This window comes from Lissotriton vulgaris, chromosome 9, assembly GCF_964263255.1.
Source record: "Lissotriton vulgaris chromosome 9, aLisVul1.2, whole genome shotgun sequence".
NCBI lineage: Eukaryota > Metazoa > Chordata > Amphibia > Caudata > Salamandridae > Lissotriton > Lissotriton vulgaris.
In genome coordinates, this window is record NC_141697.1 from 617772552 (window position 1) to 617798863 (window position 26312).

The window sequence follows — 26312 nt, forward strand, 5'->3', positions numbered from 1 at the left end:
CCAGACGTCCCAATAATAATAATAAAGGATTTTATAAAGCGCCTGGTGACGCCATCACGGCGTGTCCCCGCGCTGTGGAGAGAGAAGCAGGGGAAAAATGAGCGACCTAAAGGGTGAAAAGGTGAGTTTTTAAGAGTCTCCTAAATACAGTCTCTGTCTCAGCCAGTCTAATATGCAGAGGAAGAAGGTTCCAATTCTTGGCCGCCAGCGCACGAAAAGAGCGCCCTCCCATTCTAGCTTTGTTTATCCGGGGGGCACACAGAAGCCCGGTACCCTTGGAGCGCAGTTCTCTGTTGGGCATATAGGGGATTGCAAGATCCTTCAGATATTCAGGGGCTACCTGAGAGGTAATCCTGTAACATATAAGGAGCGCTTTAAACAGGATTCTCTTTTTTATAGGGAGCCAGTGAAGAGCCACAAGTGTAGGCTTGGAGGCCGCTCTTCTGGGAAGCCTGAGGACCCAGAGGTGCTCTATTCCAATGAGCCTCTGTCTTGAAAATCCGTGCAGCCTTCCCACCTGCGGTAAAAGTGTGGTATACCACAGTGGTGTCTGTGCCGTTAATCTCCCTTTCCAGCCGAGGAACTGGGTAGCTTTATGCCACACTTCTATTGTCACCTGTGTATGTTGGGACCTGTCATCAGTTCTCTTTTTGGAGTACAGCAAGCTTTCGTATCCTCTCGGGCCCATGCCCTTTCTGTCAACCCTGTACGCTCAATCCTGTTGATCCAAGAAGACCCAGTCCTTAATTACTAACAGTTGTGAGGCCCAATAATACAGTTGGATATCTGGAACCGTCTTCCCCGTCATATACCCTTTTTTGTAGCTTAGCTAGGGCTATTCTCTGAGCGCCACCTTTCCAAAGTAATCTACCAGCTGCTTGTTCAATGCTCTTGAACACTGCCTCTGGGATCTTGTAGGGCGTGTTTTGCAGCACATAGAGCAGCGTGGGAGGGCCATCATTTTATAGAGAGCTGCTCTGCCTGCTAGTGTTAGTGGCAAGGACACCCAGTGTGACACTTCCTCTTTCAGTCGCCCGAGTTGCAGGTCCAAGTTACGTCTGAGAAAGTCTTGTGGGTCCCAGGTGACATACATCCCCAGGTCTTTGAATCCATCAGGACTCATCGGGGCCAGACAAACCCAGGGTAAACAGGGGATTTCGCCTGACTGGGGGTATGTTAATGATTTTGTCCAATTATTGTATAGCCCGAGTGCTTCCCCAATATACGGAACACTTGCATTACTCGTACTATAGAATGTTGGGGTCTAGCTATAAACAGCAGGACATCATCTGCTTATAGGGAGATTCTTTCTTCCCAGCCTCCTAGTGCGTGTATACCCCAAATTAGAGGATCTCGACGGACCCATGCTGCCAGAAAAGCAAATATCATGGGGATAATGGGCACCCTTACTGTGTGCCGCTTGAGTTCAAAGCTACATGAGGTGGCACCGTTCACCCTTCCCTTGGCCCTGGGAACCTGGTAGAGTAGCCTGACACATGCTGTGAATTTGGGGTCAAAGCAGAGTCTCTCCAAGACTGCAAATATGTAGTTGCACTCCACAGAGTCAAACGCCATTTTGGCATCCAAGGCCATAGCTACCGTTTGCAGGTTTTCGCAGGAGTTCGGTAAAGCACCCCGTATAGATGACGCAGGTTTAGCCGGGTATTCCGGCCTGGAATAAATCCTGTCTGGGTGTTTAATTGAGGGCAAAATCGCCAGAAATCTTGTTGCTAAGATTTTCTTGAGTATTGTAACATCTGCATTGACTAAGAAAATTGGTCTGAACAAGCTACACTCATTCGGATGCTTCCCTTCTATATGTATCATCACTATTGTTCCCATCCTTTGATTTAGCAGAAGACAACCTGTGGAGAGTGCTTCTTGGTACATTGCTAGTAGTGGCTTAAGCACCACTCCCACCATGCCTTTGTAGGGCTCGATTGGCATCCCATTGGGCCCCTGCGCTTTGCCTAACTGCAGTTCCCTTAGTGCCTTACGTAAATCATCCTCAGTCAGATTGCTTCTGAGGTCTCCCGCTCATCCCCAGTTAACGTCCGGAGAGTCGCATCTTTTAGAAAGTCAGTGCAGTCTTGGGCTGTCATATGGTTCTATGACGCATATAGGGCCTCATAAGAGGCAGCAAAGGTTTCGGCAATCTCTGCGTTGGACGTGCTGGAGGTTCCGTCCCTGTCCTTGTTCTTCACCTCTAGCACTCGTTACCTTTCTTTGTCACGTGCCTCCAGCCACGCTAGGAGTTTAGGTGCCTTGTCTCCCACATCGTAAAGGCGTGGTTGTGCAGCTAGGGCTTGTTTATGGGCAAGGTCCTCAGTCAGTGCTCTAAGTTCCTGCTGACTGAGCTGCACCCGGTGGCTATCTATTTCTCGTCTTTATCTTTAAAATACCAGGGGTTCATTCTAGGTGGGTTGTGGTAGTCTGTCGGTGGGCCTAGCAATTGGACCTTCACTGGAGAGTGGTCCGAAATCCCTCTCGCTAAAGTCACAGCAGCGGTAAATTGCGGCAGCTGAGTTTGGGGGGGGGGGTCAGTAAGTAATCGATTCCGGAGCAACTACAGTGCAGTGCTGAAAAGTATGTATATTGTAGGGCATCAGGGTTTGGTTCTCACCAGAGATCAATCAGGTCCATTTCCGAGGCAAACTATGAAAGAGGCGACCCTCCTCTCTGTCCTCCCATTTTGACACCTGGTCTATCCACTCTCGGGTCGAAGACAGCATTAAAATCCCCACCTATCAATAATGTGCCACTGGGTAGCTCAATGAACAGGTTTCCCAGGTCAGAAAGGGTCTTCAGCATGAGTCTGGGTGGAGCATAGGCAGCAGATATTAAGGTCTATCCCATTCAAGTACTGTGGAGGGCCACGTAGCGGCCTTGGTCATCTCTCCATACCCTCCGAGGGACAAAGGGCAGCATCTTTTTGATCAAGATTCCCACCCCCTTGAGTCTGATGTGTATCCTGCATGCACCCTCAAAACATATCCCATTCTATCTAATGCCTTGTAATGGTGTCCCTTCAGGTGTGTCTCCTGCCAAGTATGATATCTGGGCCATGGTGTTTCAGGTGTTGTAGGATCAACATACACTTAATGCCATTTCCTAGTTTGTTAACGTTCCAGGACCATATTTTTAATCTGTGTGTGCATTCGTGTTTGGCATCCATTAAACCAGTGTGTAGTTTACCTCTGTGTGTTGTTGAGTATCGGTATTCATTATGTCCACCTTTGGGGGAGACTCTGCGCCCAGTCCCTGCTGTTCTCTGTCAAAACATGTGCAGCTGGCAGAGTGTAGTGAAGCCTCAATAACTACAACTAGAAATGTTTAAATCCCTACCCCCCCCCCTGCTTGGTTGAAATTGAACTACCCACTTCCCCAACTTGCTGAGTGCTTGTCGTCCCCAACTTAGCATCTTATAGCAGGACGTGGTGCAGCCACCCAGATTATAGCGCCTGACAGATACATTCTTCAAAGTAGTGACAAAGCTTTCCCCACCACTAGGAGTTGATATCAGACCTGGTCGGTGTCTGCCTGAAGTATTCCTCCCTCGTGCCTGCAGTTGGTTATGGGGTGGTGCATCGGCCCCCCTCCACAGCACCCCTCCCAACCCCACCACACCAGCACTCCGGTGTTCAGTCTCATTAAGTTACTCTACCGGGGCTCTGTCAGTCCCAGTGCTCACATGTGCCTCTCGAGTGGATGTAGAAAGCAGGCATTGCCCCTCCATCACGGGTCTTCTTTCGACAGATCTCTTTGCTGTGTCTTTCTCTCTCTGGTGGCCCCCTTGCCGACCACTCTCCATCCCTCGAGCCAGTCTCATACTTCATCAGGAGTTGCAAAGTGTAAAGTCTTTCCATCTGTGATTATTTTCTACTTCGAAGGGTAGAGCATCATGTATTTCAGTCCCTTGGCTCCAAACCTATTTTAACTTCATCAAAACTTCTAGGCTGGTGTTGGACCTGTAGGTTGAAGTCCGGGAAAAAACGAATTACTACATTGTTCACATGTAGATCTCCATGGGGCCGTGCTGCCTGGAGAATTGCGTCTCTGTCTTTGTAGTTCAGTATCCTGGCAATGATAGTGTGTGGGGGCACCCAGCTTCGGGCCAAGCGCCCTATGGGCCCTTTCCACAGAGAAGAAGGTCGATAGGCATTTAGGTTTTAACTTGTTCAGAATCAAGTCCTTCAGGAATAAGTCCACGCTAGGGCCCTCAGAACCCTCCAGGGCCCCCACCGCTCTAATGTTGTTGCACCTCGCCCTTCCCTCCTGGCCTTCCAGCTTGGCGGACATGTGCATGCTTTGCTCAGTTAGGCTCGGTACTTGTTCTTCAAGTCTTATGTTCATAGAGAGCAGTCCATTTATTTGTGTTTCCGCAACTCAACTACCACCTTTTCAGAGATTTTGTGGAAGTCCGTGCGGAGCAGAGTAACCTCCACTGTCACCGCGTCTAGCTTAGGTTCAATTGGGACAATGGAGCTCCTGAGTTCATGGATGGCGGGCATTATTGTTCGTAGGGAGGACTCGTCATCCCGGCGCTGATCCTTTTGTGAGGCGGAGACACTGGCCTCTGTGATCACCGATCTGGGCGTCGCCATCCTCACCGTATACCTGTCCAGGTTATTCTGCTGTGTGGATTTCTGAGGATGTCCCTTCATCATCTCAGGATTCTCCACTCCCTTCGTTACTCCTTCTACACCCCTCCACTGCGTTCCTTGCTTGATGTTCTTTGAGTCTCGGAGGCCTGGTAGTCCAAGGTCTATTTTCTTTGCTGATGGTCCGAGATCCCTCTCCATCTTGCAAATCTTGTACTTCAATGAGGCTTATCTAGAAATAAGGGCTACTCCAGCACTGGTATTATCTCTTTCGCTAGGTCACTGGTTTCTTGGGTGGCTGTATCCATCAGGTCTATGCTTCTCTTTCCCCTAAGTATGGAATTGGGGTTTACCATTGTTTTCGTAAGTGCTTTTTTCGGTTGGTGTTGCATGGTAGGTGGTATATTCTGTTTTTCCACACATAATATACACCTGTTTCTCCATGAATAAAATACACCTATTTTCCCAGGTACAATGAAGCGGTGTTGCTTATGTTTAAAGTACTCTTCCCATTCGTTATCTCCTACTTCTTCTCTTCCTTTGTCCATAAACAGATACTCCTCTTTAATCTCTGCCATAATCCCAGACGTACAGGAGGAGCTAGACCATTCCATATTAAATCCAGGAATTTGCTATGATGTGCTGTATTTAGTATTAAGGGCTCTTCTTTATTTTCTAATCAATAAAGGGTTCTGGCCCTTAATCAGTAAGGCTGGACCAAACTATAAACAAAACAACGGAAGTGTTGCCAGTACTGATAACTTGTTTGTCATCTCATACACAAACAATCATCTGTGACACTCAAAAGTGACTGAAAAAATTAATAAATATTTTTTGTCTTTTTTTATACGATTGATTGTTCACAAAAGGACTCTTTAGTTCATGGTATTACTTTCATGAGCATTGTCCGTGTTATTTTTTAGCCTTTACGGCGAGTGGACGCGGACCTATTAATTTGGATTGAAGATTTAATCACAGCGATTTTACGGCGAGGGGACGCGGACCTATTAGTTTGGATTGAAGATTTATACTTTGAAACCGCTCGCTGCTGTTTGAAAAAGGTTTATGACACGCTGTTGTTTGAAAAAATTTGTAATACGGCAAGGCATTAATCAAAATTTATCATTCGAAACTGCGCGCTGTTGTCTAAAAAAGGTGTATGACAAACTGTTTGGAAAGAATCGGGACACGGCTAAGGCATCAATAAAGTTGGAGTCTTCAGTGTGAACAGGTCGCTTTTAATTGAAAAATAAATCAGGCACGAGCTGCCATTATTAAGTGAAAGCGTGTATGCGCGGTGTGGCACAGGGAGTCCCCGGAACAAGAAAATACAAGCTCTTATCCCAGGTCCTGAGGCAAACCCTCAAAAATAACACATTGGGTTTGAAACGCGTAGACCGTTCTGTTTGTTAAAAGAAAAGTATTGGGTCTCTAGCAATGTATAGCAAAGGGTGAAATTTTATTTTTCCATGACCTGATTACAAAAACTGTTTGGCCAAAACATTCCCCCCTGGGTTTGTGTTATCTCCCAAACTGATAACTGTGGTGTTTCTTTCAACCTTTCCCTTGGGTTCTTATTCTTATTCCTTTTTCTTTTCTTCTTTTAATCCTGTGGGATTTGAGCTATCTCAAATTCATATTAAGGGGCTCATTAGGATGGCGGACGGAAGTGCGACCGCCATCCTGGAGTATGCGGAAAATGCCTTTTCCGTGTCCGCCTGCCGCGGTCACTCCATCCGCAATATTAGGATTGCAAACACTGTCAAAAGTCCGTGCGCGACGGAAGAGCACACTCCGCCGCGGAACTACACCCGACCCCGCGGCGGACGTAACCAATCCAGAGACACCGCCGTACGGATGGATGTCACCGACCGTCCCCCAAATCACGATGGCGGAAAACACACATAAAACCGCTGCGGAAAAACAACCTGCCTGAACACGGCGGATTCCCCACAGCGAAGAAACCACACATTGCAAAGATACCCACCACAAGCAGCTTGCCCACATGGACCCAGCGCTACACACATTTCTGATACTCTTCGCGCTCCACCACCAGCAAGTCATGGACCATCATCTACGACGACGCAGGTGCGCAACACACCATTTGCTGTCGGAAGGGGAGTACCTGCCAGGGCTGTGACGTTGGGAAGGGGAGTGTCATGTACGCCAAACCACATCAGATCGCACAAAGATGTCCTCTATTGAAGTACACAAGCAGGAATGACAACGACAAACCACTACACATGATTGACTTGCTTTATTAAACATAATCGGGGTACAATCTCTGAGTATGCAAGAGCATGGGCACTGGGTACAACAGAGCAGGTACATCAGAGGCAGCACATGAGAGGGCAGAATGCAGTATCAGAACAGCAACAGGGTATTGTGGCCAACAGAGCAGGTACATCAGAGGCAGCAAATGAGAGGGGCCAAGTGCATCAACAGTCCATTGCACAGAACAGGTACATCAGAGGCAGCACATGAGAGGGCAGAATGCAGTATCAGAACAGCAACAGGGCATTGTGGCCAACAGAGCAGGTACATCAGAGGCAGCGCATGAGAGGGGCCAAGTGCATCAACAGTCCATTGCACAGAACAGGTACATCAGAGGCAGCACATGAGAGGGCAGAATGCAGTATCAGAACAGCAACAGGGCATTGTGGCCAACAGAGCAGGTACATCAGAGGCAGCACATGAGAGGGGCCAAGTGCATCAATAGTCCATTGCACAGAACAGGTACATCAGAGGCAGCACATGAGAGGGGCCAAGTGCATCAACAGTCCATTGCACAGAACAGGTACATCAGAGGCAGCACATGAGAGGGCAGAATGCAGTATCAGAACAGCAACAGGGCATTGTGGCCAACCGAGCAGGTACATCAGAGGCAGCACATGAGAGGGGCCAAGTGCATCAACAGTCCATTGCACAGAACAGGTACATCAGAGGCAGCACATGAGAGGGCAGAATGCAGTATCAGAACAGCAACAGGGCATTGTGGCCAACAGAGCAGGTACATCAGAGGCAGCACATGAGAGGGCAGAATGCAGTATCAGAACAGCAACAGGGCAGTGTTCGTAACAGAGCAGGTACATCAGAGGCAGCACATGAGAGGGCAGAATGCAGTATCAGAACAGCAACAGGGCATTGTGGCCAACAGAGCAGGTACATCAGAGGCAGCACATGAGAGGGGCCAAGTGCATTAACAGTCCATTGCACAGAATAGGTACATCAGAGGCAGCACAACTAGAGCAATTAGTTCCCTCCTCCACGCACGAAAAAGGTCATCTTTTAGACCCGATTTTTAGTAATAGTGACCAACTTAAAGTAGGCACTACTAGTAGCCTTCCATGGTCGGATCATTTCCTGATAGCCTTCACCTGGACCACTAGTAAACCCCCTCCATCCTCTTTTACATCTCGGAAAACCCGAAACTGGTCCAAAATCTCTATAGATAATTGGACGAAGGCTCTTAGCATCACTAGACCTGTACTTTCCCATGACCCGACGGCAAACAATAATAAATACAACGAGTGGATCACCGCCTCTCTTGACCTGGTTCTCCCTTCACATCTATCTGGGTCAAAGAGGCTGAGTAAATCAGCACCGTGGTACACAGAAGACCTTAAGGACCAAAAGCGCTTCTGCAAGAGACAAGAGAGGAAATGGCGTATGACCTACAATCCTGCTGATAAAGCTACTTACAGGGAAGCCATCAGGAACTATACATTGGCAATAAAAACTTCACAAGCAGCCTACTATAATGATAAAATAATAATGGCTAAATCTAAGCCGAAAGAAATATATCGCATAGTAAACTCCCTGATAAAACCTTCTCCGCCCGCCACAGATAATAGTAGTTCCCCTTCTAAATGCAACGAGCTGGTTGATTTCTTTTTTCAGAAAGTTAACAAAATATACCTCTCCTTTCCTGATCCAGCCACTGTTTCACTTTCACAACGCCCGGACTCAGCTCTGGACACGGTAACTCCCTCTCACAATAAGCTAGAGTCTTTTCCATTGTTGAATCTGGAAACATTGGAGTCTTTGGCACATCAAATAAAATCCGGCTCACCGTGTGACCCTGCCCCCCCGGGCTCGCTGGGGTTGGCCAGTAAAACCATCTTCCCTGCTCTCCTGGAACTGTTGAACTCCTCCATTTTGAGTGGGACGGTACCGGCGAAATGGAAGCATGCAATGGTTCGGGCCTTGTTAAAAAAACCTTCTCTCGACCCAGCTAACCCTAGCAATTATCGCCCGATTTCTCTGCTCCCATGGGCATCTAAGATCCTGGAGAAGCACGTCAATAACATTCTGACAAAGTTTCTCGAGGAAAACCACCTCCTCGATGCTTCCCAGACGGGCTTTCGCCCAAAACATGGGACAGAGACTGCTCTACTGGCTGTGACTGAGGAGGCGAGACGGATCTTGGATCGGGGGGGGTCAGTGGCAGTGATCCTCCTCAATCTGAGTGCCGCGTTTGACACGGTACATCACAAAATTCTGATGAACCGTCTCGCCGACCTGGGAGTGTCTGGAGAAGCCCTGGTTTGGTTTGAGTCTTTTCTATCGGACAGAACCTTCCAGGTCTTTGACGACACATCCATGTCATCAAGCAGGCCTTTGGGGTGTGGATTTTCGCAGGGTTCATCCTTGAGCCCTACGCTCTTCAACGCATACATGAGGCCGCTGGCTGGGATTGTTCGTCCGCATGGCATTAACATCATTTCCTATGCGGACGACACCCAGCTGGTGGTCTCCCTTGCGCAGAAGAGTGGCCTCCAATCACCGCCCAATTTAGCGGCGTGCCTGGAGGAAGTAAGGAGTTGGATGATGAGCTCATGTCTGAAGCTCAACGACGACAAGACCAAGCTCATGCTCCTGGGCCCGGCGGCCCCCTACTGTGGAGCTGTTATGGCCCGCGAGCATGGGGGCGGCTCCTGCCCCCAGAGATAACATCAAAAGTCTGGGAGTATGGTTAGATAAGTCACTGAGCTTCAACACACAGGCCACCAAGGTGTCGGCCACCTGCTTTGGCCTCCTTAGAGTGATCAAAAAATTTCTCCCCCTACTTCCATTTGAGGCCAGACAAATAATCATACAGGGCCTCGTCCAATCCCGCCTGGACTTTAATAATGCCCTCTATCTGGGAGCACCCGACTATTCCCTGAAAAAACTCCAGCGCGCTCAAAACTGTGCTGCCCGTGCACTTCTGGGAGTCCCACGAAGAACCTCAATAAAAGCTGGCTTAAGAACTCTACACTGGTTGCCTGTTAGGGACAGAGTGAAGTTCAAAGCTCTGTGCATTGCTCACCAGACCCTCTGGAAGATGGGTCCAGAAATTAATTGTTCCCTGATTTCCCCCTACCTGCCCAAGAAGGTGCTTCGATCCTCGACTGCATCTCTGGCCAAGATTCCTAGAATCTTTAGAGCCAGAACAGGAGGACGCTCGTTTTCGTATAATGTGTCAAGACTGTGGAACACCCTTCCTTTGCAGTTGAGAGGCAACTCCAACCTGACCAGTTTCCGGAAACAGCTAAAAACCTTTTTGTTTCAGTAACTACAAACCTCCTGTCCTTCTGAGGGTTTCTTGTTTAGTCACAGCGCCTGGACGCCTCAGGGCAACTGTAGCGCTTTATAAATTTTATTTTCATTTAATTTCATTTCACATGAGTGGGCAGAATGCAGTATCAGAACAGCAAAAGGGCAGTGTTCGTAACAGAGCAGGTACATCAGAGGCAGCACATGAGAGGGGCCAAGTGCATCAACAGTCCATTGCACAGAACAGGTACATCAGAGGCAGCACAAGTTCGTGCTACAAGGTACCCGTCCCAAGGACATCAACAATGCAAGGCTGGTTACAATGGACAATCTATACACCAATTCAAATGACATGTGAGTGAAGGGAAATGCACCTCACATCACGGAACGTGGTGGACTGCCTGAACTACTTGCTTCTGACACACTGCTAGCACCAGAAACTGGAGTGTGAGACACAGCCACAGCTCTAGTGACAGACACATGAGCCATAGACCCAGACACACTGCCAGCACCAGAAATAGGAGTGTGAGACACAGCCACAGCTCTAGTGACTGACACATGAGCCATAGACCAAGACACACTGCCAGCACCAGAAACAGGAGTGTGAGACACAGCCACAGCTCTAGTGACTGACACATGAGCCATAGACCCAGACACACTGCCAGCACCAGAAATAGGAGTGTGAGACACAGCCACAGCTCTAGTGACTGACACATGAGCCATAGACTCAGACACACTGCCAGCACCAGAAACAGGAGTGTGAGACACAGCCACAGCTCTAGTGACTGAAACATGAGCCATAGACCCAGACACACTGCCAGCACCAGAAATAGGAGTGTGAGACACAGCCACAGCTCTAGTGACTGACACATGAGCCATAGACTCAGACACACTGCCAGCACCAGAAACAGGAGTGTGAGACACAGCCACAGCTCTAGTGACTGAAACATGAGCCATAGACCCAGTCACACTGCCAGCACCAGAAACAGGAGTGTGAGACACAGCCACAGCTCTAGTGACTGAAACATGAGCCATAGACCCAGACACACTGCCAGCACCAGAAATAGGAGTGTGAGACACAGCCACAGCTCTAGTGACTGACACATGAGCCATCGACCCAGACACACTGCCAGCACCAGAAATAGGAGTGTGAGACACAGCCACAGCTCTAGTGACTGACACACGAGCCATCGACCCAGACACACTGCCAGCACCAGAAACAGGAGAGGGGACAACTGAGACAGTGCCACTACATGATGCATGACAGCAAACAACAGACACAGTGCCACTATCTGACAACTGCGAGTGAACTCCTGCTGCGCCACTGGGAACACCGAAATGATGAGCCACAGGGCTGTATGGGCCAGGAGGCAGGGTGGCTCTGGGAGCTGGGGATAGCTGTACTGGAGCGACATCGGGGTGGTCAGATGTGAATGGTGTGTGTCCACGTTTCTTAGGGATATGTGAGGGCACCATGGACATGACAGGACTGGCAAGTGGTGCGGACTCAAATGTAATATCACACACCATGGGTGGAGCATCTGCTGCTGGGGTCTGATCTCTGGGGACGTGCTGGACCCTGCTAGTCGTTTGCTGTGTGCCTGCCTTCTGGCCTCTGCATCATGTGTAATGGGGGATGCAACAACAGGGTACTCCTTCCTCTGCTTCTGACGGGCGTGGATGGGAGTGGAGGTATGGGGGACTCCACCGCGGAGACAACTGTATTCCGTTCCTTCGACAACATCAGCCTCAGTGCAGCCAGGGGTTATGTATGCCTGTCCTTGATGGTGCTAGTGTCTATGGGAGAAGCCTTGTCCCTTGGATGTGCCACAGCCGTACGAGGAGTCTTGTCTCTGGGCTTTCCCTGTTCCCTGGACGGTGCCATGTCCCTGGGTGCAGACTTGTCCTTTGTAGTGTACCTGTCTCTAGAAGCGACCTTGTCCCTGGGAGTGTCCCTGCTCTTGGGAGTCACCCCTTCCTTAGTAGTGTCCTTGTCCTTGGGAGTGTCCCTGCTCTTTTGAGGTGGCTTTGCCTTTGTAGTGTCCTTGTCCCTGCTCTTGGGAGTAGCCCCTTCCTTAGTAGTGACCTTGTCCTTGGGAAGTGTCCCTGCTCTTTTGAGGTGGCTTTGCCTTTGTAGTGTCCTTGTCCCTGCTCTTGGGAGTCGCCCCTTCCTTAGTAGTGTCCTTGTCCTTGGGAGTGTCCCTGCTCTTTTGAGGTGGCTTTGCCTTTGTAGTGTCCTTGTCCCTGCTCTTGGGAGTCGCCCCTTCCTTAGTAGTGTCCTTGTCCAAGGGAGTGTCCCTGCTCTTTTGAGGTGGCTTTGCCTTTGTAGTGTCCTTGTCCCTGCTCTTGGGAGTCGCCCCTTCCTTAGTAGTGTCCTTGTCCAAGGGAGTGTCCCTGGACTTGGGAGGTTCCCTTGCCTTGGGAGTACCTTTTGTGTGAGATGCCTGTGTAGCATGTGAAGCCATTTCCCCCGACACCCCTTGGGGATCCTGTGTGTGAACTCCAGTGTAGCTCACATCGTCTTTGGTAACAGATTTTCCTGTCCTAGGGGATGGTGTCTGTGCCCTCCGTGCCCTGCCGTGCTGCCTGTGCTTGCTTCTAGTGCAATAACCTGTAAAAGAGTCCTGGTCAGAAAATTTTCTCCCCCCTGAGACATCAAGTGGTGTAGATGGGGGAACAGAAGTAGCACCCTGTCTATGCGACTGTACAATGGCAGAAGACACAGTGTTTGCCAATGACTGAACTGTTCTGTGTAGACCAGCAACATCGCCATGCATGCCCTCAATGAATGCCACCACCTGCCCCAACTTCCTATCGTGGTCTTGGAATGCATTGATCATGTTGGTCTGCCCTACACACAGCTGTCGCAGCAGATCAACAGCCTCTGCACAAAGTGCACTTATTGTCACCGGGGCAGGGGCAGCGGTGCCTGCACCGAAGGCAACTCTGCTCCCCCTACTTCTGCATGCACGAGCAGTACTTGGTGCTGTCGGCGGCAGTGTGGGACCTGAGTGCTGTGTCCCGACTGAAGGTGTTGATTGCCCACTCCCTGTCTGTGACAACAGTGCTGACTCACCAACACTGTCGGAAGATGAGGACGATGGTTTTTCCACATGTGAGTCCTCAGGGACGGTCCTGTCCCCCTCTCCGGCGCTGCCCTCTTCTATGTCAGTCTGCGTGTGTGTGATCTCCGATCCGGAAGCATTGCCACCACTCATCTCTGTCGTCTGTGGGTCAGTGCCCTCTGCCAAATCTGAAATAGAGAGAAAAAATGTGTAAGTAAGTGCCACACTCACGTACTGAATGACAACAAATCTCTAATTCCATTACATACATAGTACATGTAGCACACATCCTGCACACGTCCCACCCCTACCAGTCTTTCTCACATCTAAGAACCGGTGGTGGCTGTCAAACATGTACATTATTATACGAACAGGGCAAGTGCCTGTAGATCTGCACCCATGTCATGCCATGGGACCACAGACCTCAACGGCATGTCCTGGAACCCTCAACTACTAAGCAAGTGGCCTGTCCACCTGGCGGACATGGATGCCAACGCTCACTCCGCTAATGGCACCAACATGGTATTTCAGTAAAACATACGCACCACGGAAGTCACTACTGTGTCTGAGCACCAATACATGCATTGCAGTCCCAATTAACATACACATACATTCTGCTTACCGCTAGTTTGCTGTTGATCCCCACTCAGCCGGGCGGACAGGTCAGGATGCGTCACAGCGATGATGCAGTGCATAAGAGGGGTCATGGTGCGTCGGGCCAGACGTGAAGATCTTGGAATCATCCCCAGTGTCATCTCCGCAACATTCTTGCTAAGCCTGGATATGTCGTCCCATCGCTTGTGGCAGTGTGTGTGTCGTCTATTGCACACCCCCACTGCCCGTACATCATGTGCTATGGTCCTCCACACGGCCTTGCGAAGGTGCAGCTTTACCTACCATGATGGGAGACAAGAGGGTAACGTAAGTGGACAGTATGACATGCACAAACTTAGTAGAAACACGTTTCTACATGCAGCCATGCTCTGCACAACACATGTGAAGGTCCCACAGCACACCGCCAGGCTTGCAGAAGACAGGAGCCACTGACCACCTCATGGCCAACAACATGTACACCACTGCACTTACCACCTGTCCGGGTGCACCGTAGAGCCGGTCGTAGTGGCTGAGCACACCGGCCACAAGAACATCTAGTTCCGCTGCGGTGAAGGGACGAGACCGGATCTCTCGCACTCTCTGCATGGCAAGGTCCTGGACTGTGGCACTACAGCAGCAGTCGTTGGTCAGCTCAGCAGCAGCAGGTCGAGGTGATGGTCACAGGCAGCAGTCGTTGGTCAGCTCAGCAGCAGCAGGTCGAGGTGATGGTCACAGGCAGCAGTCGTTGGTCAGCTCAGCAGCAGCAGGTCGAGGTGATGGTCACAGGCAGCACTGGTTCACAGCAGTGAATGTGTGCTTGTGAAAAACACACATATATAGGGCCCTGAGCCCATGTCAGTGGCACACGTCGGCAGCAATTGGTTCCCCCTGGATGCCTCTTTCAAAAAGGGCCAATGACTGGCCCTGGTGTGGCGGTGCACGGCTTCCGCTATTTTCGATTGCGCATACGCGCCCCGCGTTACCTCTTCCCATTGGCTGCATGTGCACGGACCGTCACGGTCACACATCGTAACCGCTTATGCGTGCTTCATCGACGGATGCATCTTTTACACAATGTTCAATCAGTGGCTCCAGCATGGCGGTGCACGCATTCCGCGGGGGAGGTGCAGGCCAACACATCCTTGTGATTATGAAATTCGAAATGGCAGTTCATGACCCCCCTTACAGTCACATTGCATCATCCACCGTACACCGGCCGGCCCAGGCCGGTCACCCACCGCCATGCCAGCCCGGTCACCCACCGCCGTGCCAGGCCGGTCACCCACCGCCGTGCCAGGCCAGTCACACACCGCCGTGCCAGGCCAGTCACCCACCGCCGGCCCAGCCCGGTCACCCACCGCCGGCCCAGCCCGGTCACCCACCGCCGTGCCAGCCCGGTCACCCACCGCCGTGCCAGGCCAGTCACCCACCGCCGTGCCAGGCCAGTCACCCACCGCCGGCCCAGCCCGGTCACCCACCACCGTGCCAGGCCAGTCACACACCGCGGTGCCAGGCCAGTCGCACACCGCCGGGTGTTGACTGGCCTGGCACGGCGGTGGGTGACCGGGCTGGGCCGGCGGTGGGTGACTGGCCTGGCACGGCGGTATGTGACTGGCCTGGCACGGCGGTGTGTGACTGGCCTGGCACGGCGGTGAGTGACTGGCCTGGGCCGGCCGGTCTACGGTGGATGATGCAATGTGACTGTAAGGGGGGTCATGAACTGCCATTTCAAATTTCATAATCACAAGGATGTGTTGGCCTGCACCTCCCCCGCGGAATGCGTGGCCCGCCATGGTGGCACCACTGATTGAACATTGTTGCAAAAGATGCATCTGACGCGGAAGCGCGCACCTGCGGTTGCCGATGTGTGACCGTGACGGTCCGTGCACATGCAGCCAATGGGAAGAGGTAACGTGGGGCGCGTATGCGCAATCGAAAATAGTGGAAGTCGTGCACCGCCATGGCGACGCCACTGATTGTATATTTTCAAATGCAGCACCGTCGTGGTAGTCCGCACATGCGTTATGAGGGGTGTGACCGTGATGGCGAAACAGCATATGTCATGCACTATATCATGTGTGTCCATACTATGGCCATTGATGTGCACCCAATTTGCTACACATGTGCATGTCGACGTGTCGACCTCTTGTTTTTCCGTACACACGTTTCAACTCATACACATCTACACAGTACATCAAGGCTGTCTGCCCACATTCAGGATCTGTTGTCAGTGTGTGGTTTGTGTGTGCAAGTAACAATGTTGGGGGTACACATGCATTCTGTGTATGCGTATGTGTGTTGCCTCTTGTGTGACCATGCATGTCATGTGAGGATGCTCACCATTGTAGGTGTGGTCATTGGTGCATGAAGACAAGGAGTGTGTGTTCCATTATCTTATTGTGTGTGCAGGTGCATGTGTGTCTGTGATGACGCTTGTCCACATTTGGGTCCTTAGGCATATCCTGTTGGCAGTTCTTTTGAAATGGTTGTACGTTACATTGTACATGTTTGCACACATCATGTTGTCAGTGGCTGCACATTGTTGTCATGCTAAACTGTATTGTATGTAAATCCAGACATGTCACACATATGATAATTGTCGACAACATTTCTCATTTAAATTGTGTTGGCCTACATGTCATGGAGTTGCACAGCTATGCCTTGTTGTCACATTGACATCTACTACCATCTACTCCCACACAGGAGGGCTCCGAATGTGCATCGCCCATACACTGTGCTGGAGGACACGGTTGAGGAGGAGGTGATCAGGAAATTCCGGCTTGATCAACGTAGATTGCTGGAGCTTGTAGACCAATTGTCTCCTCATCTGCAGCCACGAAGAACATATCCTGGTTCCATTACACCCACAGCAAAGGTGATGGCGGCACTTCACTTCTTTGCAACTGGCACCTTCCAGTACACAGTTAGACATGCCGGGGGGATGTCACAATCCATGTTCAGCATGGTACTGCGGGATGTTCTGAAAGCCATGATGATTTACAAGGATGATTACATCCATTTTCCACGGGCGGCAGAGTAGGCAGCAGTCAAAACAGACTTCTATGCACTGGCACAGATACCACACGAAGTGGGTTCCATTGATGGCACCCATATCGGTCTCATTCCACCCCTGGCACGTGAGTCTGTATATCGCAATCGGAAGCACTTTCATTCGATCAACGTGCAGGTGGTGTGCCTGGCTGACAACATCATATCCCATGTGTGTGCCAGATTTCCAGGCTCCGCACATGACTCCCACATCCTGCGGAGCAGCATTGTCCCCCAACTGATGGCTAATCTGCGTCCAGAACGTGCGTGGCTTGTTGGTGAGTATGCTGTGGGGACAGTTGTGTTTTCTGTGTGGCATGGGGTACCCACCAATCCTGGTTGTGATATTTGTGTCTGTCATCCCCCCACATAGGCGACTCTGCGTACCCAAACTGGCCGTGGCTGCTGAGTCCCATACGTAATCCAACTACAGCTGGTGAAATGCGATACAATGATGCCCATGGAAGGACACGTAGAGTGGTGGAACGTACTTTTGGACTGCTAAAGTCTAGGTTTCGCTGCCTGGATAAAACCGGAGGGGCCGTGCCTTACTCACCAGGCAGAGTATGCAGGATCGTGATTGCATGCTGCATGCTCCACAAACTGGCCTTGCGCAATGACATTGAACTGATCATGGACCCTGAAGACTAACAAGTTGCTCGGCCTCCCATCCCATCCATGTCGACTGATGAGGATAGTGGTGAGGAAGAAGGTGTGGACCAGAGGCGTCAACTCATTGATCGCTATTTTCCTTGAATGTGAGTGTTAGACCTGTCTGGCTTTTTGGCGAAGTCCCTCCTAATTTTTATTTATTTTGTCCCCTTTTTGCCCCTCATACCCTTGTTAATTTTTGTGTCTACTGACTTTTTGTAGGTGTTGGTCAGGGGGATAGGTGCTTTCTTCCCCCTCATAATTTTTTACCTTAGGCCCAGAGGCCTGTTCTGACAGGAAAGTTGGCACCACCTAAAATGGTGGCCACCAACTGCCCCAACTGTCACCAACAGAACTTGGCCATAGCCTAACATAGGGCATTCCAGAACCTTCTGGTCCCTTCTGGACCACTGAAGGGCAGCCTATATAAGGCGGAATGCAGGGAAGCCATTTTGTGCTGACCAGAGAGTGGAGGAGTGAGGCAGCGGTGAAAGGAGGAGGACGCACTGGGAGCAGTTAGTTTGTCCCTGTGACAGACAGCCACTACAGGGAGACGTTCCCCCTTGAACCCCTGACCAATCCCTCCCAACTACCCTCTCCTACTGAGGAGATTGTTCTATCTGAGGTGGAAGCCCACCTCTACACCTGAGCCCTATTGACCCCTGTCAGGACGCTCTGGCTGAAGGACTTCCCTGATTGCCCCCTGGCAGTGCTTCACTCACCAACGTTGTTGAGAAGATAGTTTCAGCCCAGTGTTGAGCCTGGTGTTTGTGAGGAACAGTAGGCCCTGAGGAAGCCAGGGCCAGGAGAGATCGGCGCTGGAATACAACTGAGGAGGCGCCTGGGAAGTGAAGGGTGCCGGTTTTACTGGAGCGGCGCTGTCCTCGCCGTCTGTAGGACCCCGGGGGCACCGGCCGCGTCATAGTAGACATCCCCAAGGTTTTGGAGTGTGGAAGCGCTTCCGCGCATGCCCCTAGTGATTACACTCCCTTGAACAGGAGGGGCCTAAGATCGAGCAGGCCCGGAGGAGGCAGCGTCTTGCTGTGGAGCCTGCGCGGGAGACGACGGAAGCGGAGGCGAGCTGTGAGGCGGAGTGTCCTGAGAGCGCCTCGCGCATGCCCAGAGGATCAGCGCGACCCACGGAGATAGGCGGGAGCGGAGGTGGAGTTGCCAAGGAGCTCCGCGCATGCCCGGGTGATCAGCGCGACCCTCGGCGATTCTGGGGAGAGGCGCCGGGAGTTTCCCTGGCAGCGGAGGCAGCGGTAAATCCTCTCTTCAGCTCGAGCGCCCCATTGTGAGGCGAGCGCGAGCGCGAGGGGGTGCAGAGGAGCCCCGCCGCCAACCATTTGCTGAAATCTCTCTCCCCGCTTGAGCGCTACCAGCGAATTCAGCGCGAGCGGGAGAGAAGAGAGAGGTGCACCGGGAGGCTGGTGATCGATATCAGCGCTGAGTCCTCCCCTGCCCCTGTGAAGCGGGTTCTTTCCCTGTCACCGCAGATAAATCTGCTTTCAAGTAAGGAGTGTCACCCAAAGGGGAGGGGAGCAAATCTTCACGAAGGAGGGAATAAAGAGTACCTTCTAGAGTTGGAGCTACCTCAATTTCTGAGAGGTGTCAGTTATAAAATAACAGTGAAGGAGGAGGGAGACTACAGATGAAAATTGCTGAACCTGATTTAGATCGTTTGAATGGTAGACTGAGCAGATAATTCAACTGCCAGGAATCAGGAGTGAGGGAGGTTGGTGTTGTGGGAGACCAGTATTGGGCACTGTTTAGTAATCTTTTAAAGCTGATTCTGGAGTCTGATAAAATGCCTAATTAATGCTGAACGTTGAGTTTAGATAACCAATTGGAAGTGTTATTATTACTCTATTGACAAGTGTACTGTATTATTGAACCTCTCTGGAAGTAGATTTTCTGATTTAAAGACAACTGAATGAAATGTAATTTGGAATCTAACTGATAATTTGCTTAGAAGTTTTAGAAGTTTAATTGCTGAGACTACAAAATCCTGAAATGTCCTAAGCTGTAAATTTTGACAACAAAGAGAATATTATTTATATAAAGCAGAACGTATTTTCATATAATTTTCGGTGTAGTGTTTTTCTTTTTGAGTGCTATTGCGTGAAGTTACTTTTGGGTGGTCTGCAACCTTTACACTGTGCCTCTAAATGTTAGTCTTGCCCTAGGCCAGGCTACCTAATTCCAACATATTGGTGCCTAGCGGTGGGATTGCGGACTTGGTTGCAGCTACTTACTAGTAATTTGGCGTAATACACCCAACCTACACCAGGAGTTTTCTCCTTGCGGCCCTCCCAATTAGTCTTTTTGTTTTTTCTAAATTTATTCCTGGTGGTGGGTGGAGTTGGTTTTAGGTTACCCTCACCCCTCTGAAATTTCTGGTGTGTATCCAGGTTTGCCAGATTCACCATGGAGTTTGCGGTGGAAAACCTGGAAGTCTATTCTGTGCCCCAATTGAGAATGTTCTGCCAGCAGATGGGGGGTCTTTTTCAAACATGGTGCTAGGAAGGGGGAGCTCCAGACTAGCCTTAGGGCCTGGGTGGAGGCACACCAAGAGACAAAGGAGGAGGATGAAGAGGTTGACCAGGGCACAGAAGGGGGGGTGGAGGAGTTATTCCGCCATGAGGGGGAAAACTTGCTCACCGGACCAGTGTCCTATTCCAGAAAGGGCAGTAGCATTTCTGGGAGAAGCCTAACAGAAGCTGAGCTCACCGACAGGAGGGAGAAAAGACAACTAAAGTGGGAGCTGGCTAAGTTGGAACAGGAGAAAGAGGAGAGGAGGATGGTCCACGAGTTTAGGCTGAAGGAACTGGAGCTCCAAAGTCTACAGAGGGGGTCCTCTCCTGTTAGGAATGGTGGCAGCGAACCGAAAGAGTCAGCCAGGGAGACCAAACCCTATATCCCAAAGGACCTGATAGCGAGCTTCAGTCAGGGGGATGATGTTGCTAAGTGGCTGGCCGCTTATGAGGTTTCTTTGAAGGTTCATGGAGTGCAGGAGAAGCACTGGGGGGGTAGTTTGTACAAGTACATGCCTCCTGCTGGTCGGGACACCTTGTTGGCCCTGGATCCAGAGGAACAGACAAACTACCCCACCATGAAGCTGGCGTTATTGAGGAAGTTCGGGCTCACCCCAGAAAGGTACCGACAGAAGTTTAGGGGGAGCCACAAGATGGGAACTCAGAACTGGGTGGACTTCCTTGATTACGCCAGAAAGGCTTTAGAGGGTTGGGTCAAGGGCAGTGAGGTAAAAGATTATGAGGGGCTGTATGATCTGTTTTTGAGAGAACACCTCCTCGAGAAATGTTTTCCCGAGCTGCGCCAACACCTGGTAGACAGCAAGCTGACCAATCCCCGGAAGCTTGCAGAGGAGGCGGACATCTGGACAAGTACCCGGGTGTCCACCAAGGGGACTGGAGGGGAATCTCAAAAAGCCGGACAGGGCGCCCCACAGAAGAAGGAGGGGGGGGAGAAAAAGAAAGAGTTCTCTAAAGGTCCCCAAAATAACTTCCAAGGGAAGGGAGCAGGTTTCACCCCTAGGGCAAACCCGCCCCGGAACCCTCATCCTGGCCAGAGCCAGCAGCCCAGGGTTCCCCACTGTTTTGAATGCGGTGGCGTTGGACATTATAAGGGAGATGTCAGATGCCCAAAGAGACCACCCCCTCCCACCGGAGGAAAGTCACCGGGAGTAGCTAGTGTAGCGCTCGGGGAGGAGTTGCCCTTAGATAAGGGGGGTGAGTGGGCGGGTGTCACCTTAGTGTCCCTGGGAGAACGGGAGATGGTGCCAAAGATCCAGGTGCCCCCAAATACTACAAAGTATGGGCAATGGGTTACCATCAATGGCCAGAGAGGGGAGGCTCTGAGGGATACAGGAGCCAGCATGACTATGGTGAGAAGTCAGCTGGTGTCCCCAGAGCAGGTTGTTCCAAATGTACTCCACCCCGCCGCGATGGCTGACGGCAGAATGGGCCACTATCCAGTGGCTGAGGTTCCCTTTGAGTGGGAGGGGGTTGCAGGTTCACTTCGAGTTGCCGTAAGCCCTGCCGTGCCAGTCGATTGTCTGTTGGGGAATGACATGGAACACAATACTTGGAGAGAGGTGGAATACCGGACGCATTCTGCGATGCTGGGTACACCTGACTGGGCCTGTGTCAGCACACGGTCTGCGACTGCCCGGAGAGGGAGTTCGCCTGGGTTGGAGCCTGGAACAATGGCCCAACCCGCTGCTAAGAAGGGACAGACCCGGAGACAGAGAAAGCCTGCTCCGGCTTCCACACCCCATGAGACAGATCGGCCACCTGCGGTGGTGGACCAGGAGTCAGTGGAGGGGGAAGTAGACTCTCTGGAGGATTTGCCCATCCCTGCGGAGTGGCATGTGGAGGGAGGTCCTACCAGAGAGGAATTCTGTAAGGGGCAGAGGGAGTGCCCCACCCTTGAGGGACTGAGGCGACAGGCTGAAGCCCAAGCAGCAGGTGATGTTACGGGACATTACCATATTTACTGGGAGGATGGACTCCTCTACAGTGAACCCAAGGTACCCTTGCCTGGTTCATCAAGGGCCTTGGTAGTCCCGCAACAGTACCGAGCCTTTCTTTTGGAACTGGCTCATGCCATACCCCTGGCAGGACACTTAGGTCAGGACAAGACCTTTGCCCGGCTTGTCCTCCACTTTTACTGGCCTCGAATGAAAGTGGCGTCCGACACATACTGTAGGACATGTGTAACCTGCCAGGCCAGTGGGAAAACAGGGGTGAAGCTAAAGGCTCCCCTGGAACCACTTCCAGTCGTTAGCACGCCCTTTGAGAGGGTGGGCATCGACATTGTAGGGCCTTTGGATCCACCAACAGCAGCTGGTCACAGGTTTATCCTGGTACTGGTGGATCATGCCACAAGGTACCCAGAGGCAATACCTCTGAGGACAGTCACTGCACCTGTAGTGGCAAGAGCCCTAATGGGAATCTTTACCCGAGTGGGATTTCCCAAGGAAGTTGTGTCCGACAGGGGGACCAACTTCCTGTCAGCTTACATGCGGGCAATGTGGAAGGAGTGTGGAGTGACCTACCGGTTCACCACTCCTTATCACCCCCAGTCAAATGGACTGGTTGAGAGGTTCAATAAGACCTTGAAGGGCATGATCAGAAGTCTGCCTGAGAGCCTGCGGAGGAAATGGGATGTCCTCCTACCCTGTTTACTCTTTTCCTACAGGGAAGTGCCCCAGAAGGGAGTGGGCTTCAGCCCCTTTGAGCTTCTGTATGGGCACCCTGTACGCGGTCCTCTCAGCCTGGTGAAGGATGGTTGGGAGAAATCTCCCAGGAAACCCCCCCAGGATGTGGTGAGCTACATGCTGGCCTTCAGGAGCCAAATGGCGAAGTTGTGGAAGCAAGCTTCTGACAACTTGGAGGCCAGCCAGGCAGTCATGAAGGAGTGGTACGACCACAACGCTCACCCGGTGGAACTGGAGCCTGGACAGAAAGTGTGGGTGATGGAGCCAGGAGAGCTTAGCGCCCTCCAGGATCGCTGGACAGGCCCCTTTGAGGTGTTGGAAAAGAAGGGTAAGGCCACATACCTGGTGGACCTTAAGACCCCTCGACAGCCCCTACGGGTGCTACACGCCAACAGACTCAAGCCCCACCATGAGAGGCCCGAAGTCATGCTGATGATGGTGACTGACGGGGGAGAGGAAGCGGAAAGCGAACCTCTCCCCGATCTCTTTTCGTCCCAAGAGAAGGATGGGTCAGTGGAGGGAGTGAATCTCTCTCCTACTCTCACTCCTGAGCAACGGGAGGACTGCCGCCAGATACTGGAGCAGTACTCTTCGTTGTTCTCCCTTGTCCCGGGAAGGACCCACCTGTGTACCCATGATGTGGACACAGGAGACAGCCCACCAGTGAAGTCCAAGACCTACCGGCTGTCTGACAAGGTGAAAGCTAGCATACATGGAGAAGTTGCCAAGATGCTAGAGCTGGGAGTAATTGAACCTTCCAACAGCCCTTGGTCCAGTCCGGTGGTGCTCGTGCCAAAAGCCGCACCACCAGGCACCACACCTGAACTGAGGTTCTGTGTGGATTACCGAGGACTGAATTCAGTGACAAGGACTGATGCTCATCCGATCCCTAGGGCGGATGAATTGATTGACCGGCTAGGAGCTGCCCAATATCTGAGTACCTTTGACCTCACTTCAGGGTACTGGCAGATCTCCTTGACAGATGGAGCAAGGGAAAGGTCAGCCTTCTCCACGCCTGAGGGACACTACCAGTTCTGTGTGATGCCCTTTGGGCTCAAGAACGCCCCTGCCACATTTCAGCGGCTGGTGAACCAGGTCCTCTCTGGAATGGAGAGTTTCTCTGCTGCATACTTGGATGACATTGCTGTCTTCAGTAGCAGTTGGGAGGACCATCTGCAGCATTTGCAGGCCGTTCTCCAGGCACTGAGACAAGCTGGATTGACCATCAAAGCCAGCAAATGCCAGATTGGGCAGGGGTCAGTTGTGTACCTTGGACACTTGGTGGGTAGGGGGACTGTGCAGCCCCTGCAGGCGAAGATTGAGGCAATCATGGCCTGGGAACCCCCCAAGACACAGACTGAGGTCCGAGCTTTCCTGGGCCTCACAGGATACTACCGTCGCTTTGTGAAGGGGTATGGCACTATTGTAGCGCCCCTCACAGAGCTCACCTCCAAGAAACAACCTCGACGGGTAGTTTGGACAAAGGCTTGTCAGCAAGCCTTTGAAAAGTTGAAACAGGCAATGTGTGCGGCACCGGTCCTGAGGGCCCCAGACTTCTCCAAGGAGTTCATTGTCCAAACGGATGCATCAGAACATGGCATTGGGGCAGTGTTATCGCAACTCAATGAAGAGGGCCTGGATCAACCTGTAGTCTTCTTATCCAGGAGGCTGCTTCCCCGGGAACAGAAGTGGAGTGCCATTGAGAGGGAAGCTTTTGCGGTGGTGTGGGCTCTGAAGAAGCTGCGGCCATACCTCTTTGGCTCGCACTTCCTGGTTCAGACCGACCACCGACCCCTTCGTTGGCTGATGCAAATGAAGGGGGAAAATCCCAAGTTGTTGAGGTGGTCCATCTCCCTACAGGGAATGGACTTCCGGGTGGAACATCGGCCTGGAGTGGACCACGCCAATGCAGACGGTCTCTCCAGGTATTTCCGCCTTAGTGATGAGGACTCCCAAGGGGTTGGGTAGTTCTCCCCACTTTCAGCTGGGGGGGACGCGTGTTAGACCTGTCTGGCTTTTTGGCGAAGTCCCTCCTAATTTTTATTTATTTTGTCCCCTTTTTGCCCCTCATACCCTTGTTAATTTTTGTGTCTACTGACTTTTTGTAGGTGTTGGTCAGGGGGATAGGTGCTTTCTTCCCCCTCATAATTTTTTACCTTAGGCCCAGAGGCCTGTTCTGACAGGAAAGTTGGCACCACCTAAAATGGTGGCCACCAACTGCCCCAACTGTCACCAACAGAACTTGGCCATAGCCTAACATAGGGCATTCCAGAACCTTCTGGTCCCTTATGGACCACTGAAGGGCAGCCTATATAAGGCGGAATGCAGGGAAGCCATTTTGTGCTGACCAGAGAGTGGAGGAGTGAGGCAGCGGTGAAAGGAGGAGGACGCACTGGGAGCAGTTAGTTTGTCCCTGTGACAGACAGCCACTACAGGGAGACGTTCCCCCTTGAACCCCTGACCAATCCCTCCCAACTACCCTCTCCTACTGAGGAGATTGTTCTATCTGAGGTGGAAGCCCACCTCTACACCTGAGCCCTATTGACCCCTGTCAGGACGCTCTGGCTGAAGGACTTCCCTGATTGCCCCCTGGCAGTGCTTCACTCACCAACGTTGTTGAGAAGATAGTTTCAGCCCAGTGTTGAGCCTGGTGTTTGTGAGGAACAGTAGGCCCTGAGGAAGCCAGGGCCAGGAGAGATCGGCGCTGGAATACAACTGAGGAGGCGCCTGGGAAGTGAAGGGTGCCGGTTTTACTGGAGCGGCGCTGTCCTCGCCGTCTGTAGGACCCCGGGGGCACCGGCCGCGTCATAGTAGACATCCCCAAGGTTTTGGAGTGTGGAAGCGCTTCCGCGCATGCCCCTAGTGATTACACTCCCTTGAACAGGAGGGGCCTAAGATCGAGCAGGCCCAGAGGAGGCAGCGTCTTGCTGTGGAGCCTGCGCGGGAGACGACGGAAGCGGAGGCGAGCTGTGAGGCGGAGTGTCCTGAGAGCGCCTCGCGCATGCCCAGAGGATCAGCGCGACCCACGGAGATAGGCGGGAGCGGAGGTGGAGTTGCCAAGGAGCTCCGCGCATGCCCGGGTGATCAGCGCGACCCTTGGCGATTCTGGGGAGAGGCGCCGGGAGTTTCCCTGGCAGCGGAGGCAGCGGTAAATCCTCTCTTCAGCTCGAGCGCCCCATTGTGAGGCGAGCGCGAGCGCGAGGGGGTGCAGAGGAGCCCCGCCGCCAACCATTTGCTGAAATCTCTCTCCCCGCTTGAGCGCTACCAGCGAATTCAGCGCGAGCGGGAGAGGAGAGAGAGGTGCACCGGGAGGCTGGTGATCGATATCAGCGCTGAGTCCTCCCCTGCCCCTGTGAAGCGGGTTCTTTCCCTGTCACCGCAGATAAATCTGCTTTCAAGTAAGGAGTGTCACCCAAAGGGGAGGGGAGCAAATCTTCACGAAGGAGGGAATAAAGAGTACCTTCTAGAGTTGGAGCTACCTCAATTTCTGAGAGGTGTCAGTTATAAAATAACAGTGAAGGAGGAGGGAGACTACAGATGAAAATTGCTGAACCTGATTTAGATCGTTTGAATGGT